The sequence below is a fragment of the Pongo pygmaeus genome, chromosome 16, assembly GCF_028885625.2.
Source record: "Pongo pygmaeus isolate AG05252 chromosome 16, NHGRI_mPonPyg2-v2.0_pri, whole genome shotgun sequence".
NCBI classification, from domain to species: domain Eukaryota; kingdom Metazoa; phylum Chordata; class Mammalia; order Primates; family Hominidae; genus Pongo; species Pongo pygmaeus.
The window spans coordinates 62,912,132-62,930,091 of record NC_072389.2 but is presented as its reverse complement, the minus strand read 5'-3'; the positions used below and the strand labels follow the sequence as shown (position 1 = coordinate 62,930,091).

The window sequence follows — 17,960 nt, the reverse complement described above, 5'->3', positions numbered from 1 at the left end:
ACTCCACCTGTGCCCATTTTCAGAGGACTCTGCCTACTTCAAGCTTCACCCCCAACCACATAGGCTGTGCCATTTTCTGGTCTGTTAAATTGACACTTTGCCCTCTCCTTCTGGCTTCCCAGATGCCATTGCTCTTGCTTACTCTCCTATTCTTTTTTATCATTGGTGATTTATCAAGTTAAAAAATCCTTTCAGTGTCATTTTTGTGGGGTTTCAGGAAGGAACAGTACTACCCAAGCATGTCAACCTGCCCTGTTTAACCAAAGTCTAACTATGCCATCTCGCTGAGCTAGTTCATGTCTCAAGGCCTTTTCTTCCTCATCTGGAAAAGGCTGACAAAAATACATACCTTATAGGGCTGTTTTGAGAATAAAATAAAGTAATGCTTGTAAAGCACTATGTATGGTTTCTGGCATATAATATGTGCTCAATAGATAATGGCAATTATTTTCAGTTACCAGATCCACTCTAGCATGCAGAGTGGAATTTTTTTTTTCTGCATTGCATGCAAAATGACAGACAATGCAGCAAAAAATATTCAGATTATACTGAGGTAAAACTTCCAAAATTCACAAAAATTAGATAGTGGAAGTAATTCTTAGTCAAAGATGTCATCCTTCTATAGCCATAAAATTTTAAGACTCTAACGAACAGTCACAGTTTGGGTTAGTTTAGACATAGTCCTCCCTGGGACTAGATGAGATGACCTCTGAAATCACAAAGAAGCAATTCATCTCTGATGAATAAATATCACAGGGAAATGGAGCAATGGTAATAAGCCCATCATTCCCAGGTATTTGAACTGCTTTATTTTCCAGGCTGGTTGCTCATTGGAATATTAGAATTTTCTATGAGTGATATAACATAGGACAGGAAACAGGCAGGTGGACTGTACCAGAAAGCGGTGTCGTGTAGTATTGCAAGGATATATTTGCACTGGGGCTGGGAAATTAATTTGAATTTAAACAAGAAATACCCAGCCCTTAGACCACAAGCCTTCATAAACCAGGATTCTGAGCTGCTCAGGCTTAGAAAACACACAGCTCTCCTGGGAGTTGAGTTTTGAAGGGGGTTCATGCATAGAATCTAGTTATCTTTTTTTTTTTCAGGGTGAGCTGACACACAATAAAATGTTAACACAGAGAATGCTTGGGAATTTATAAACTTTGGTGAGGAAGAGAGGTAGAAACATGGTTTCTCTAAGGAGCAGTCATGCTTGACATTTTCAGAGGAAACTGGCATACACATTGATGCTAATGTTAGGGGAAACAGTTGTGTGTGATTTATAGATGATGAAAAACATTTGACAAGAGTCTTTTGCAAAGGCTATACTTTTTAAGGAGTCATGGCTGTAAGGAATGTTCTCTCAGGCATAGAGAACGGGTTTACAGACAAGAAAGAACACTCATAAACAGCAACTGCCCTGTGGAAGAACTGTAACCCCAGAGCCTTCTAACTCCCGGGCCTACCATCAATTTTTTGCGTCTTTTAAAAACTTAGCGATTGCATGTTCACTCTTTAGGAAAACAAACCAGCATAAACAAAAAGAAAAATTTCCTGAAAACCTGCCACCAATCTTAGCTTTTTCACAAACGATCTTTGTATAAGAAAGATGTAGAAAAATCTTCTGGCTTGGGCCGGGGGTGGTGGCTCACGCCTGTAATCCCAGCACTTTGGGAGGCCGAGGTGGGCGGATCACGAGGTCAGGAGATCAAGAACATCCTGGCTAACACGGTGAAACCCTGTCTCAACTAAAAATACAAAAAAATCAGCCGGGAGTGTTGGCAGGCACCTGTAGTCTCAGCTACTCGTGGGGCTGAGGCAGGAGAATGGCGTGAACCCACGAGGCGGAGCTTGCAGTGAGCCGAGATCGCGCCACTGCATTCCAGCCTGGGCAACAGTGCGAGACTCTGTCTCAAAAAGAAAAATCTTCTGGCTTGGACACAGTACTAAGTTCCTACAACAATGCCAAGCTTATGGCCTGCACACAGAGGGGGAGTCTTCTAAGACTAGCTTTGAGGGAGCCTCAAAAGCCATTTTGCTCTATGGTAGCAACTGACATCCTCATCATTACTGATACATTTATACTAGGGAAATATTAGGACTCAGTGAGTCTCTTGAGGAAAAGCCAGCATCTTATTGGCCATTACACACCTTAGCAGCGGTTACATTGCTATACTAAGGCCAACACCTTGGAAAGCAGAGCATAAGGCTCTGGAGAAGAGGGAAGTAACACAGTGCTTTGCAAATTGCAAAGACCTGTACAAAGGGAATGTTGTTATTATTGGTCCAAAGCAATGGGATTCTGGGTGAAACTGTGATAGAGGCTCTGCACCAAAGACATCAGACTCATAGGTCAGCAATGCCAATAAAACTCGGATATCAGTACGAAAACTGTGGGTCACCAAACAGAGACAATTGTCTAAACAACATGTACAGTCACGAGACATGCAGGCCTGAGTATCCCTGCCAAGAGGGTCAGAGTTGTGCTGAAAACTTCCTCTGCACTCTGGAATTGTGCCCTGTGGCTGTGACTGCCTGGCTTTTAGAGACTTCATGATAACTGCAATTAAAAATGCAACAAACCCTCATACATGACAGGTGGGATTGTAAAGTTATACAGTCACTTTGGAGGACAATTTGACAGTTCCTCAAAAGGTTAAACATCAAGTTACCTTATCACCCAGCAATTCCATGCCTGCAATGTACCTAAGAGTATTGAAAACATATGTTCAAACAAAAACTTGTACACAAATGATCACAGCGGCATTCTTCATAATAGATAAGATGTGGAAACAACACAAATATCCATCAATTGACGGAGGAAGAAGCAAAATTTATATTTTGTTTGTGTTCTATTTATACAATGGAATATTATTCAGCCTTAAAAAATGATGAAGAACTGATCCATGCTACAATATAGATGAACCTTGAAAACATTATGCTAAGTGAAAGAAGTCAGACATAAAAGGCCACATATGATTCCATTTATATGAAATGTCCATAATAGGCAAATTCATAGAGATAGAAAGTAGATTAGTGGTGGCCAGGAGCTGGGGGATTTGGGTGGGGGGAATGAGAAGTGACAGTGGGTATGGGGTTTCTCTTTGGGGTAATGAAAATGTTCTGAAATTAAACAGTGGTGATGGTTACACAACTCTGTGAATGTATTCAAAGCCCATGTATTCTACACTTTAAAAGAGTGAATAATATGGCATGTAAATTATATGTTAATAAATGTTTTTTATTGTTGAGATGGAGTCTTGCTGTCACCAGCCTGGAGTGCAGTGGCATGATCTCAGCTCCCTGCAACCTCTGCCTCCCAGGTTCAAACAATTCTCCTGCTTCAGCCTCCTGAGTAGCTGGGATTACAGGCGCGTGCCACCACGCCTGGCTAATTTTTGTATTTTTAGAAGAAACAGGGTTTTGCCATGTTGGTCAGGCTGTTCTCAAACTCTGCCCTCAAGTAATCCACCTGCCTAGACCTCTCAAAGTGCTGGGATTACAGGCGTGAGCCACTGTGCCTTGCTGGAAGCTACTACTAAAAGAAAATATCTGAAAACTCAAAGACTTTTTATTCTTTCCTACCTACTGGCCAGAGATCTCTTAGCCTTCCCTCAGTATACTAAAAGTACATGAGTAAATAGTCTGCCAGAAAGGGTGGAATAACCTGGGACTATTACACCGTACAGTAGCCAATCCCATTTTTCTTTAATAACTGGCAATGAACACTCCTAGGCATTTTCATTATTCATGAAAACTCTGCTTAGAACACAGAACAGAATCAGAGGTATAGGACCAGTCCCCGAAGTTACGCCTCTGGTTTGGTTGTCTGATTCAGGAAGGAAGAAGGTCAACTCCACAAGCCCCACCCTGGCAGGTGTGCGGAGCACGAGGGGGCCTTCCTGAGAGAGCAAGGAAGTGGGGCGGGAGATATCACTGTTGACAAAAGAGACAAAACCACATCCAGCCAGGGGCTGCTGTTGCAGTATGGAGTTCCCCTCCGTGATGTGAGCAAACAGAAGAGAGAAAACCCCATCTCACGCCAGGATCCTTTCAAATAGGTCTGTTTCCCAGCCAAGCCTACTTTCTGCAACAGTTTCTCCCTTATATACAAAGCTTCTAGCAAAACACCCAGCATAGAGTGGGAGCTCAATGAATATTTGTTTCATGAATTAATAGCCACATTTCTTATGATGGCAAACAAAAAATAAATAACTAAAATGTTCTACAATGGCCTATTGGGTCATGCACATTTATGGTATGCCCATAACTAGGCAAGTCATTTAATATTTCTATGCATGATTTTTTTTGCTAAAATAGTACCTATCTCACAGGGTTATTATGATGATTAAATGAGCTTAGGTATATAAAACAAATAGAATATTGCATAGCATATAAAAATTACAAAATAAATGTTAACTATTAATATTATTATTCCATGGAATACAATGCAATTGTTAAAACTGTGTTGAAAAAATGTATTTTTTTGAGAAAATATCTTTTTATACCTGAAAAAATTCACAATAAATTTAAAAATAGGCTATGTAATAGCGTAAACAATAAGATTCCACATTTTGTGAAATAAACATCCATGTAGAGAAAAAAGCATACACAAATATACATAAAAATATTTATAGTAGTTATTTCTAAATAGTGAAACCAAGGGGGACTTTCTTTATTATTAATTGCTTATCTATTTTTCAACAGTGAGTATAAATTATTTAAGTATAAAAATTAATTAAAAATCCAACTGAATCAAAAAAGCATTCATGTTATTTGACACAATAATTCCAATTTGAGGATACTATTCTTTAAAAAAAGTCCCAAATACCAAAGAAAATATTGCCTAGAAGAATTAGGTAAAGTGTGATTTTTCTATAAATTATAGAATTATACACAATGAGTTTAAAAGATTGATGTTCAAAACAGGCATCAAAAAGCATTAAAGTAATGCTTGAAAATATTAGAAAATGCTATCTATATTAAGTTAACTGGGATACAAGTGACTAGTATCTGATCTCAAGCATATAACAAAAGTAATCATTGGCAGAAAGAATAGTTGACTCTCTGCCCTTTGTTTTAGTTAACTATATTTGTCACCTTTTGACCAGAACAAGGTGGATTCTTTCTCAACAATTTACAAATTAACCAGAAACCCCTAAACTTAATAGAACTTCAGTTCTTCCAGTGGAGGGTTGTCCTATGATATAAAACTAAAATCATTAAATCTATCCAGTCTAGGAAGAGAAAAGCCCAAGAGGAAATATGCTGTCCATGTATGAAATCATAAATGTTTAGGTAAATATAGCCCTGTTCATTTATCAAAATGTGAGACAAACAAAAGTTATTTTAATTCTATCAGTATTTGTCAGGCACCTGCTACAAACAAAGATGAATAATGAGACAGACTTTGTCCTGGAGAAGCTCACCACCTAATGATGTAGGAAAAAATAATTATAATCAGCTAACCACAGTCCGGAAGCACTGCAAGAGAACAAAAGACCACAGGAGCCCAGGGAAGGGGGCAGTTTGGATTTGAAGTTTGGATTTGAAGCATCACCTGGGACGTAACCTTGATGCTAAAGCTTTACACTAAAGCATGAACATGGTTTTGGTAACCGGCAGACTGAATGGTCAAATTCCAAGCAGGGATGCCGTCCTTCACTGAACCACTGATGGGCAGTGGGGGTAGGTGATCACTCTTAGGGTTGTGTCCCTGTGCACTTGCAGAATGTGTCAGCAGCTCAAGTTGACAACTTCTTGAGAAGTTGAGGGAATGACGTGGAAGAAGGAAAAGATCTCAACAGCCCAAATCCAAGAAGCAGATCTTTAAGGGCGATGCAGTGTTTTAAAGACTGCTATAGAAGTACATGAGAGGGGGATCACACTTAAGCATAGCCCATTTAAAATGCTTTAATTGCCTATCTGTGCAATAAGACTGAACCAAATGAATACTGACAAATCTGCTAACATAATCTAGTCTTGCCTTGCATTTATAAAGGCTAGGACCCAGAATTATAATGTTCTGTTTAATTTCAAATGCCTGCTGTCTGACAGGGGCTGTGCTGAGTGCAGGGGATCTCGAGGGAGAAAGGCATGGTTCTTTCCCTCAACGGTCTCCCACCCTGGTGTGAAGAGACACACACATCACAATTTCAAAGCCTCGAGGGAGCCACGGGCCTGCCTGGGGGCAGCCAGAAGGTCCTGCTCCCACCAGCACCCTTCACTTTCAGAGCAAGGAGGGAGTGACCAGGATGGACTAGACAGAGGGGGAGGGGTCAGGAGTTAACTCACAACCAATGTTAAAAATGGACTTAAAGAAGAAAAGGATGTTAGCTTGGAGAAGAAAGAGCTTAGAAGGTGCCTAAGAGCCTTTTTGACTATAGAGCCACAATGAGGAAAATGGGGAGAGTGGGTCAGTGCCACACATCACCAGCAGCAGGCAGAGCAGAGATGATCACATCTAATATCACAATCAATTCTGAAATTCTACAAAAATCTACAAAAGAGAGTACAGGAAGAAACCACAAACAGGGCCAACAAAGGATGGGATGAATTCAGGAAGATAGGAGAGCGGGGGCTGAACTTCCACCGCTGGGTAATAAGGGAAGCAGGGATGTGAGGACAGACTTTCATGCCTTCCCACAGAAGGCCTTGGAGCTGCTGACAAGGCATCTCCCAGATGACGGAGCAGGCGTGGCAGGACGCCACCTCACTCAGGGCAGCACCTGGTTAATGTCAGCACTGGGTCTGGTGAGGGCTGGTCTCTGCTGAGACACGGCAGGAAGTGTGCTGTGAGATCTGGTTAGAGGATGTCAAGAGGACCCCCTTGCCATAGCCTAATCAGTGTGCTCTGGACTCCACGTTTCCCTTTCCAAACTCTAATCCATCCTATCATTGCTCAGGGTTTTTTTGACTCTGCTCCTTCCTCCCCTCCCCACACACAAAGAACCTTTTATTCCAAAATCTAGCAGTACATAGTTGGTTAGTAGAAAATAACTCTCAGAGCCAGGCGCAGTGGCTCACGCCTGTAATCCCAGCACTTTGGGAGGCCTAGGTGGGTGGATCACTTGAGGTCAAGAGTTCAAGACCAGCTTGACCAACATGGAGAAACCCCATCTCTACTAAAAAATATAAAATTAGCCACGCGTGGTGGCGTGTGCCTCTAATCCCAGCTACTCAGGAGGCTGAGGCAGGAGAATCACTTGAACCTGGGAGGTGGAAGTTGTGGTGAGCCGAGATCGCACCATTGCACTCCAGCCTGGGCAACAAGAGTGAAACTCCTTCTAAAAAAAAAAAAAAAGAAAAAGAAAATAACTCTCATAACTTAAAAACAAAAATTAACAAACAAATCCCCCCTCAAAAAAAAAAAATCCTATAACATAACCTTCCCAACCACCTAAAAACCCAAACTCAAAACGTGTTTCTTTTGTCTTCCCTTCTTGAAGGAAGTAGGTCTGCACGGGCCTCCCCATCTCCTAGAGCTTGTACACAGCTATGAACCTGCTCTCAACAATGACTGGACACTTCCTCTTTGTTCATGGAAAAACTTGCTCGTAATTTTCCAGTTTGACTCAAGCTATCAGCTGGCGATATAGTTTCTTGCCAGCTTTACAGTCATGACATTATTCAAACAGAAACCCTTTTGCAGGTGACCTTGAAAGTTATTAAAAACTATTCTCTTTTTAAAGGAAGGACTTGTTGGGGGCGCCTGGTAGAGGGTGTCTGGACTGTGTCTGGTGGTGAGGACATCCTGGAAAAGGAACAAGATCCAAGTCACCAATCATCCTCTTATACAACGCATCCTTGAATTTTGAAGAGCTTGATATTGTGGATGGTTTGTATTGTCATTTGGCAGCAAAAATAACCCACATTGAATACACAGAAATAGTCCTCCACAGCCTCTGCCCGGGCTTTCCGGGTTTGACCACTGCGCAGGGCCTGTGATGCTCTCTGCTGCCACCCAGTGGATATACTGAGAAAGGTCAGGTAGGATGTTTAAACCCAGAGGTTCTCAGTGTGGTCCCCAGACCAGCAGCATTGGCATCAAATTCTTGGCTGTCCTAGAAACTCTGGGAGTGGGGCCGGCAGTCTATGTTTTCACAAGCCCTCAAGGTTACTCTGATGCACACTCAAGTTTGAGAAACACTGGTGTAGACTAGGTAGTAATTTGCACCCAGGGATGTGTGAAATGGATCATCAGAGATTTCTCCATTGGGAGAAGCCGGTTGTCCTTATTGACCAAGGATCACACCTTTTATAGGAACTAAATTTCACTGGCTATTTTAAAAAATTACTCGTCTTCTCAGAAATGACAAGAAGGCATAAACCCCAACTCCTCTGCTTTTTATCCAGAATGTCCTGCTTATAAGCAGCTACTGCTTCCTTGTTACTAAGAGTGGTATTCAAGGTTCTCCAAAAATATGGATCCAAACGTGTTTTCCAGTCTCACCTCCAATAATTCTCCACTTCATTTATTCAAGATTTTAATGCAACTGGCTGATCCTCTGAGCCCAGCTTTCATCCCCGTGTTCCCTCTGTTTTTTCCACCAAAGATGCACCCTTCTAGGAGATTAAAATTTCATAATAAACAGTTCTAAATTTTCAAGCCCATTTTAAAGCTCTTTCGAATGCCATTTCCTCTATGAATGCTGCCCTGATTGCTCCAGCCAATGACAGCCCTTCCCATCATGAACCTCCACCACACTTCGTCTATACCTCTTTTATAGTGTTTTAAATTCCATCCCTTGTTTTTTTAGTTCTCAGTGGACATTTCTGATCCCATTGGGTCCAGAACTGACCCTTACTCATCTCAGCATAAGCCAGTGCAGACTAGGTGCATAGTGACTGCCCTTTGAAAGGTATGCATGAATAACATAGGTCTCTCACAAAATAGCAGCTCACAATAAATGTTGGAATTCAATTTGTTGCAAGGCGAATATTGCAACAGTTCACATAAGAGTAACATAGGAACACCAGATCACCTGGGCAACACTGGGAAGGCAAAGCTTCGTTTTGTCCAAAGTCCTCTTTGGGACTTCACCACTGATGGGTAGGGCCCTGGATTACAGGAGCCACTAATCTACTCCTGTGCCACATTTGGGTCAGAAGCATCCAACAGCTCCCCCTGCTGTCCACCTCAGCTATTACATCAGGACTGTGAAGCCTTCCATCACCCATCAGTCTCTTCTTTAAAGAGCCCACCTGAGATCCCAGAAAACAGCATTTCTGCAGCCACTACTAACACCTGGTTGAAAACGCTGTTCCCCCCGCCGCCCCCCAACACACACACAGAGCCGGAGCCTTTGGTCCAAATCTCCTGTTGCCATCTCAGGAAGATGAGATCTATCTGGCAATATTTCCCTCCCAGGCCACTTCCCCCACTGGCTCCCATCCTCACTACCTTCCCCAATAAGTGTTCATATGTTTAGAGTTTTGACCACTGTGGACCTGTTAGGGAAGAGAGATGCACTGGGCCTGACAGAGTTTTGACCACTGTGGACCTGTTAGGGAAGAGAGATGCACTGGGCCTGACAGTGCAGCTGGGGGTAGGGTGCCCTTTAAAGAGAACCAGAAAGGCAGTGGGAAGCCAGAGGGCAAGGGATCCAGGAGTCCCCGAGAAAAAGGTACAAGAAGCAGAAGAAACAAAATAAACTAGAAACAGTGATTGCCTCTGGGTAGAGCCTGGAGAAATGAGCGCCAAGGATGGAAGACTCACTTTTCATTGTTTTACCCTCCTGTACTATCTGCATTTATTTTATGTGCTACTCAAAAACCACACTAGACAATAAGTAAAAAATTAAAAGGACTCACAAAAGGACAATTTAAAAAAGAAACTTCACTAACAATATAAAAAGATTGCCCTGATGAAAGAAAGATTAGTCTATTATTCGGGAAGAAATGTTAATAATCAAAGCTGAGGAGAGAGAGAAAGGGAGAAACTGCCACATTTGTAATTTCTTGGGTCTGTACAAACTAGTAAACCCTTCTGAAAAGCAACTTGGGAACTGTATTAGTCCGTTCTCACACTGCTATAAAGAACTACCTGAGACTGTGTAATTTATGAACAAGGAGGTTTAATTGACTCACAGTTCTGCAGGCTGTACAGGAATCGTGACTGGGAAGCCTCAGAAAACTTGCAGTCATGGTGGAAGGCAAAGGTAAAGCAAGCACATCTTCACATGGCAACAGGAGAGAGAAAGAGTGAGGGGAGAAGTGCCACACGCTTTTAAACCATCAGATCTCGTGAGAATGAACTATCATGAGAACAGCATGGAGGGAATCTGCCCTCATACTCCAGCTGCCTCCCACCAGGTGCCTCCCCCAACATTGGGAATTACAATTCAACATAAAGTTTGGATCACAGAGCCAAACCATATTAGGAACTTTAATAGAGACTTAAAGATGTTGTCTTTCCTCTTCTCTTTCTGGTCATCTAGCCAAAGCAAATTATTTGAAAGATGAAAAAGCTACAGATATAACAGTATTTGATGTAGGGAGGCAGAATTCCAAATCCTAAACATCTGTTAATATAGGAATAGTATTATACTTAACTGATGATAGGATTCACTCAATGGGATGTGATTTTTAAGTGTATTTTTAAAAAGCATTTTTTAAAAACGATCAAGATTATCTGATATCTATGTTAAGTGACAACAAAAGCATATACAAATCATATAAACACTGTGGTTGTACCTATACTTTAAAAACTGTGTAGGAAAAAAAGACAGGAAAGAAATGAGCCAAAATGCTAATAACGGTTGCAGCAGTATGGTGGGGTTATTTTCCAAATTTGTGGTAATACAGTTACCTTATTCTATATAGAAAAATAAATATGTAAAGGAAGTAATGAATCTTTTCAATCTCCCCACCTGCCAAACAGGAGCACACAGGAGGCCTCTTGGCAAGTTGAGGTGTTACACCATTTCAGGACCGTCCATATAGGAAATGCATACCTAAGAACACCCACCACCATGCACGCCTCTAGTTCCAAAGTGTTCGAAGAGCTACTCCCAGGATGTAAGGATTCCAGCTCCTGGGTTGAACTCAAAAGTTTGCTAAATGTAGTTCACACTCCAATCATAAAGGGTCCAAATGGGATATGGCCAAATGAACAAGGCAACTAGCTCCAGTTAGCCCAGGGATGTGTGAGCACCCCTCTCACCCATCCAACCATCCAAAGAGGACTGCAAGCACCATGACCCATAGCGACAGCAGCCAGGGAAGAACAATGGTCAATTCCACATCAGAGTTGGGCATTTCAAGGGATGAATGAGTGTATTAATCAAGGATCCTCAGAGGATAGAACCAATGGGTGTGTGTGTGTGGAGAGAGAGAGATTTATTATAGGAATTGGCTCATGCAGTTAGAGGCAGAGAAGTCTCATGATTTTCCACCTGCAAGCTGTAATGCAGTCCAAGCCCAAAGGCCTAAGAATGAGGGTTTGGGGGGGCGGGTAGCAGTGATTGTGTAAGTCCCATTCAGAGTCTGAAGGATGGAGAGCAAGGAGCACTGATGTCAGAGTGGGAGAAGATGGATGTCTCAGCTTAAGTAGAGAATGAATTCTCTATTCCCCCACTTTTTTGTTCAGTTAGGGCCCTCAGCAGATTGGACGGAGCCTGCTCACAGTGGGGAGGGCCATCTGCTTTACTCGGTCTCCCGATTCAGAGGCTAATCTCTTCTGGAAACACCCTCACAGACACACCCAGAATTCATGTTTTACCAGCTATCTGGGCATCCCTTAGCCCAGGCAAGTTGACATCTAAAATTCACCATCACACAGAAGATGCCACCACCGTTCCACAGGGGACAGAGCTGGTGAGACCTTGGTCTTTGTGAGCCTGAAACTAGACATGTGGCTACCCAAGGAAAGCTGAAAATGCCACCCCCAAAACAGGCCAAGAATTCAGTGTTCTTTCCAATCAATATTCTTTAGTATCTATTCTCCATACCAGAAGGACAAGGAGAAACAGTGCTCTGGGGTGAAAATGGAGAAGGAAGTTCTCTGGGGCAGTTTATGGTATTTCTCTTTTACTGTTTAGGCCTGGTCAGCTCTGGTCTCAAATTTGGACATCCCAGCTCAGCCAAACCTCACCCTCACACTACCTGCCTGGGTCCACTCTCCTTACAGTGCAGTTTAGTCACTGTGCCATTGGTCAGGTCAGCCCTTTGGGTTTTACCACTCCCTGGTGTGGCTATTAAGGTACTGCCTTCCTTTAGACTATTTTTTAAAACAATGCACCCCTAATTACACTTGTGATATTTTAGAATCTTGGTAGAATTTGAGCACCCTACAGTATAGCTCCCAGCCTGGCCTGCCCTGGCTCTGCTCCAGTGTCCCCCTGCCAGCCTTCCCTGTGCCCAAAGACTCCACTGTCTGGATTCCACTACAGTGACCTTCAGTTTCTAACTGAAGGGGGTGACCTTTTGTTTTAAAAAACTGCAGGGCATTTGTGTGAGCACCCCTCTCACCCATTTGACCATCCGAGGAGGGCTGTGAGCACCATGACCCACAGCAACAGCAGCCAGGGAAGAACAATGGTCAATTCCACATCAGAGTGTCTTGGTTGTTCTTCCAGGTCTTCAAACAGCTGCTTTTAAGAAATTTTTGCCCACCTTTTCTAGTTGTTCTCAGCAGAAGAGTTCAATTTGATACCAGCTACCATGTCATGCCTGAAGCAGAACTCAACTCCTTTTGAAGCGGATGGCATATAAAGCAATCAGTATTTTAAAAACTCAACATTCAACACTTAACTTACCAAAAAAATGACATAAAAAAATAAAAACAGCCTTTTACTGCCTGACTGCCGCCATCATTGGTTGCACGCATGCGCCCAGGAAGGGCCTGTCCCAGTCGGCTTTGCTCTATCACCACAGCATCCCCACTTGGCTGAAGTTGACATCTGACAATGTGAAGGAGCAGATTTACGAACTGACCAAGAAGGGCCTGACTCTCCACAAATCGGTGTGATCCTGAGAGACTGACATGGTGCTGCACAAGTTCGTTTTGTGGCAGGCATAAGAATTCTGAAGTCTAAGGGACTTGCTCCTGATCTCCTGGAAGATCTATACCATTTAATTAAGAAAGCAGTCGCTGTTCAAAAGCATCTTGAGAGGAGCAGAAAGGATAAGGATGCTAAATTCTTTCTGATTCTGACAGAGAGCCGGATTCACCGTCTGGCTCGATATTATAAAATCAAGCAAGTCCTCCCTCCCAGCTGGAAATATGAACCATCTACAGCCTCTGTCCTTGTTGCATAAATTTGTCTATGTACTCAAGCAATAAAGTGGTTAAAAAGAAAAACAAATGACTAAATAATCTGCATCAACATTGGCCTCAAAAAAACATAATTTTGAATGTAAAAGTCACAGAGTACTATGTACAAGACACTGAGATGTATGTGACATTTTAAAACACACAAAACATACTACATGGTGTTCATGGATGCATACATGTAAAAATAATTACAATTGAATAGAATACCCAGCAGATTTGAGAATAGTGGTTGCCTTTGGCAGGGAGTGAGGGACAAAAAGAGAACTTCAATTTTATCTGTAACATTTATTTAAAAATGTAAAGCAGACAGATATGAACAGCTGTTAACCACTGTTAATTCTCGGTGGTGGAAACATAAACAAACCAAATCCCTCCATTGGAAATGCCCAGAGATCAGATGTCAAGCCTTGTTACCTTGCCTATTTCTTCCTTCCTCTCATTTGCTCCTCCCTAAATGTCCATGTTGCTGTTGTTGGTAGCAGAGTCACTGTGACTAAGTCCACAGCTGGCTTCACATCTGCCCAGCAGGCTCTGGACACAGGCTGGCACTTCTTAGAAAGCACACGCTCCACATGATGACCAGCGCGGGGGCAGAGGGAGCACTATGCTTCCAGCCTGCACCCCTCTGACTCTCTCACAGGGAATAACCAACCCTGGTTATCTTGGGTGCACCTAACCTTTCCACAGGGCCTGGGAAGGCCACACGACTTTAGTAAGCCCCAAAGCAACTTGCACCTTGATTTTAGAATCCAGCAGCCATGAAAATACAGACAAAAGAAAAAAATTTGCCGTGAAGGGGAGGAGGTAGTACAGTGAGTTATTCATTCTCTGCTTCAGAAAATGAACTTGGTTTAGAAAACCATCCATGTGTAAGTCAGGAACAAGCACTGCTTAGGAAGGCCAGAGCTTTGGATCCTACCCAGGCTGGAGGAGGCGGCAGGTTGCAAGGAGGCCAGTTCTGTTTTCTAGTTCTTCATTATCTAAATATAAGCAGCAGCTTCCCCAGGAAGAACAGACAGGGGCATGGGGGAGCCAGAGCCCTAGAGGGAGCTTGGGCCCCCATTTTACAAATCCCTTGCCTCACTCTGCAGGGAGTCCTATGCCTGTCTCCAAAGAACCTCAGTATTCATGCCCAACAATAGGCAGGGACGGATGAAAGGCGAGGCAGCCCCAGCCACGGAGAGAAGCGAGCAAATCAAGGAGCCGGACTGGCAGGCTTCCTGGCCCTTTCCAACGCAGCAGGGCCTTTAACTGGAGGCGGCTGGCTTATCTTAATCTCCAAACCCTTTCCTGGAAAACAAGCCCATCCTAGAAGGGCCAGAGGCCCAGATGTAGCTGGAGTCAGTGAGTCAGGCTGGCAGTACGCAGCAGGTGGCAGGGGGTTTTGCAGAAAGGAGAGGCAGGCCATCTGCCTTCCCTTAGAGCGGGCCTCAGGCTGCAAGCACAGACTTGCAATCCAGAGGCCCAGCCTTTGTGCCCAGTGTCCTCAGCTAGGGAAGCCAGCAGGGACTATTTCAGAGGGGCAGCAAGGTGAGAATGTACAGGGTAAGGTATAGGCCACTCTGGGTGGTTAGAGTGACAGACCTGGGACTTTAGCCACTTTAGCTACTAGTTGGGTGACCCTGGACAAGTTACTGATCTTTACACACGTTCCCTAACACGTGAAAGCACGTAACGCTACCTACCTCACAGGGTGCAGATTAAATCAAATAAAGTGCAAAAGATTCTTGGCCCATAAGGTCTGCCCAATTATGGCTTCTGCCCTGTTAAGGGATCTTAGGCATTAGTAAAGAAGCATTCCCACTGCCCCAAAATACTACTGGGTCTGTTCCCATAGTAAAGTTTTACAGTCCCTGGGTGGCATCCAGAGGAGATGCCCTGGATCTCTACATGTGGCAGGGGCACTACCCACCACCTGCACACACAACCCTTCCCACCTCCAGCCCACCACATACTGCACCAAAAGGCTGGTCCTACTTCCACAGCTGTAGCCCTGCTACTCACGGGAAAGGCTGGGGGCCCAGGCTTCCACCTCCTTCCAGATGAGCTCTGCACATGCCCGTGACCCACGGCTTGCTGTGACCCACAAGGTTTCTCCCTGTCTCGACACAGTTCAGCCTCCTGCCCACTCACAGGGAGGCAGAGCCCATTCCCACTGGGACCACTCCCCTGGCTTGGCAGAGACTATGCTGCCACCTCCAGAAAGGCAGCTCACTGCTGCTAAGCCCAGGTTTCCAGCCTCCAGCCCAACACCCAGTACTCGGGCGAGAGGTCTGATTAGGACTTCAGTTGACAGTGTTCTGTCGGGGACAGTCTGCTGATTTCAGGTTGCAAGTGCAGTTTTGCATGTGAGACTAACATGTAATGTGCACTGCACAATGATTATTATTATTATGGTACAGTTACAGAAGGAAAGTTTCGTCACAAAGCAGTCTGGGGGTTGGGAAGATAAATGTTCCCTGAAAACCACCCAAACTCGAGGACTTGCTGATGTTGCCCCAAAACCACTTTCCATACAGTGAGACAGTGGGGAGGCCCAATGACCATGCAGAGCAGCCACCCCACGCAGCTCAGACTCAGAGAAATCAGGGTGGCCTGGCAGCAAGGGAGCACCCAGGATAAAATGAGAGATCCAAAGATCACAGCAGTAAATGGCACCAAAGCAGCCAGGCTAGAGGAACAGCTAGGAATTCCTGGCCAGCCACGTCTATGAGGCCCGTGGCTTCCATGGCTCACTTCATCTCCACCTGCCTCTGACTACTGTGCTCAGGATGGAGGCAGGCAGCAGGCTATCGAGTTGCATGGAAACCCGCCATTGAAGGGGAGATCTGGACGACTGGGAGGCCTTAGGAGCCCCTAATACAGGGACCAAATTAAAGACCTGTGTCCTCCAGGACGTGTAAGGCTGGGTGAGAGGCAGCAGAGTGTGAACTCCAGAGCCAGACCCAGAATCCAGTTCCAGTTCCCCCACATCCTACCACCACGTGCCCTTGGTAAGGTTAGTAACCTCTGCCTGGGTTGCCTCACTTGTCACAACAGGACCTGCTCAGGGGATGATCGTGAGGATCAAGTGAGCCAATAGGCATAAAGGGCTTAGGCAACGCCTGGTACATAGCAAGTGAGTGCAACACATGAGCTGTGGAATTATATATGATCTCAGGGAAAACAATGGGTATGGACTGCAGATAGAGAGCTAGCAAAGCACAAGGAAAAACAGACACATTTGGCATCACATAAATATATGAAGGACTTAATATTGACAGGTCATTTTCATTTAGTTTCACAACGATTTTGTAGCCCTACTGTAAGCACCTAAAGGTCCTAGGCCATGGCCTAAACCTTGTTCACGGCGGTGCCTGGCCCACGCTGGCAGGTGCTAATTGTGGGCTAGCTACTTACTCCATGTGCGGCTGATGTCAAAATGCCCAACTTCCCTGAGACTCAGCTTCTTTATCTCCCAAAAAACCAGTTTCCACCTTTCTTCAAAAATAGTTTAATTGCATTTACCCAGCAAACCTCTGGAATCACACTTCCCATCCCTTAGGAGTTGTTGACAACTGTTGTGCGACCAAGTGAGATCCTGTGCAGTGGGAACCTTGCAATCTTCCCCCTACACCACATTCAACTTACTGTTGAATGTCTCTCTGACTTGCGCTTCTCTTAGCTTTCATAACCAGTGAGGGACACACACTCCAGCTTTTCTTTGTTGATGGAGACGGGATGGGCCTCAGTCAGGCCTGTGAAAGTCAGTGACAATCTTTAGCCCTATGTATTCGGCAGGTCTGAGGGCAGGACCAAGGCATGTGGATCCCTCTGCAAAGCCTAGAATGTCTCAATTTGGGGCTGTTACACCCCTGAGAGGAACCTGCTGTCAAGTCATTTCTCCCCAGTCATTTGAAGATTTAGAACAGAAACATTTCTGGCTAATGACAGTCTTCCAACAAAGACAGGCTCCCTGTAACTATCCACAAGCTCAGAGGAGGAATGCTGAGAATGTGAAGGAAATGAACTGCCGGCCTGGGGGGACGTTTTTCCTTTGGCTCTGGGCCTCCTGAGTCACATTCTTCCCGAGGGCCTGAGGGAAAGGTATCCGCTCAGAACCTCATTCCCACCAAGAGGACTTCGGCAGAGGGGCCAAATAAAGAGGCCTAAATACAAAAGCAAATAATGCTAAAAAGGGTGACTTTTACTACAAATTAGAAAATTATGTACCTCAGTATACCTGACTTTTTCTTTAAAAAGGAAACAATCTATACAAAGGCTTTGCATTTATTAAAATTAGAAAATCTCATTTACATTAGGTTACCCCTTCCAACTAGAATGAGGAGAATCAGTGCTGCCAGAGAGCTGGAGGGATAGGTCGTCTACATTGACCTGGAGGCAGAGGCAGTTGTGGACAGAGCTCTGGACAGGACACAGCAGTGAACTGCGGTGGCTCAATGAAGGGCTGCTCTGGTGGGTGGGCAGTGTGGCAGGAACCCACCAAGGCAGGGACCCAGAGTGGAACAGCAAGAGAAAGCCATGACCCGCCTTTAGAACTGGACGCTGAAGGAGAGAAGATAACCCAAGTCCCAGGGGAGCCCACCTGAAAATGCCACACAGAGCAGGGAGTGATGCAGACACACCCAGAATTCCACCTGCTCCCACTGGCTGAACCCAACCAGAGTGGCCATCAGGGAAC

The 17,960-nt window shown here is 44.4% G+C and overlaps 1 pseudogene; it reads left to right on the top strand.

Moving 5' to 3' along the window:
- Positions 1-5,654: 5,654 nt before the first annotated feature.
- On the top strand, positions 5,655-13,263 carry LOC129013850 (small ribosomal subunit protein uS15-like; annotated as a pseudogene).
- The last annotated feature ends 4,697 nt before the right edge of the window (positions 13,264-17,960 follow it).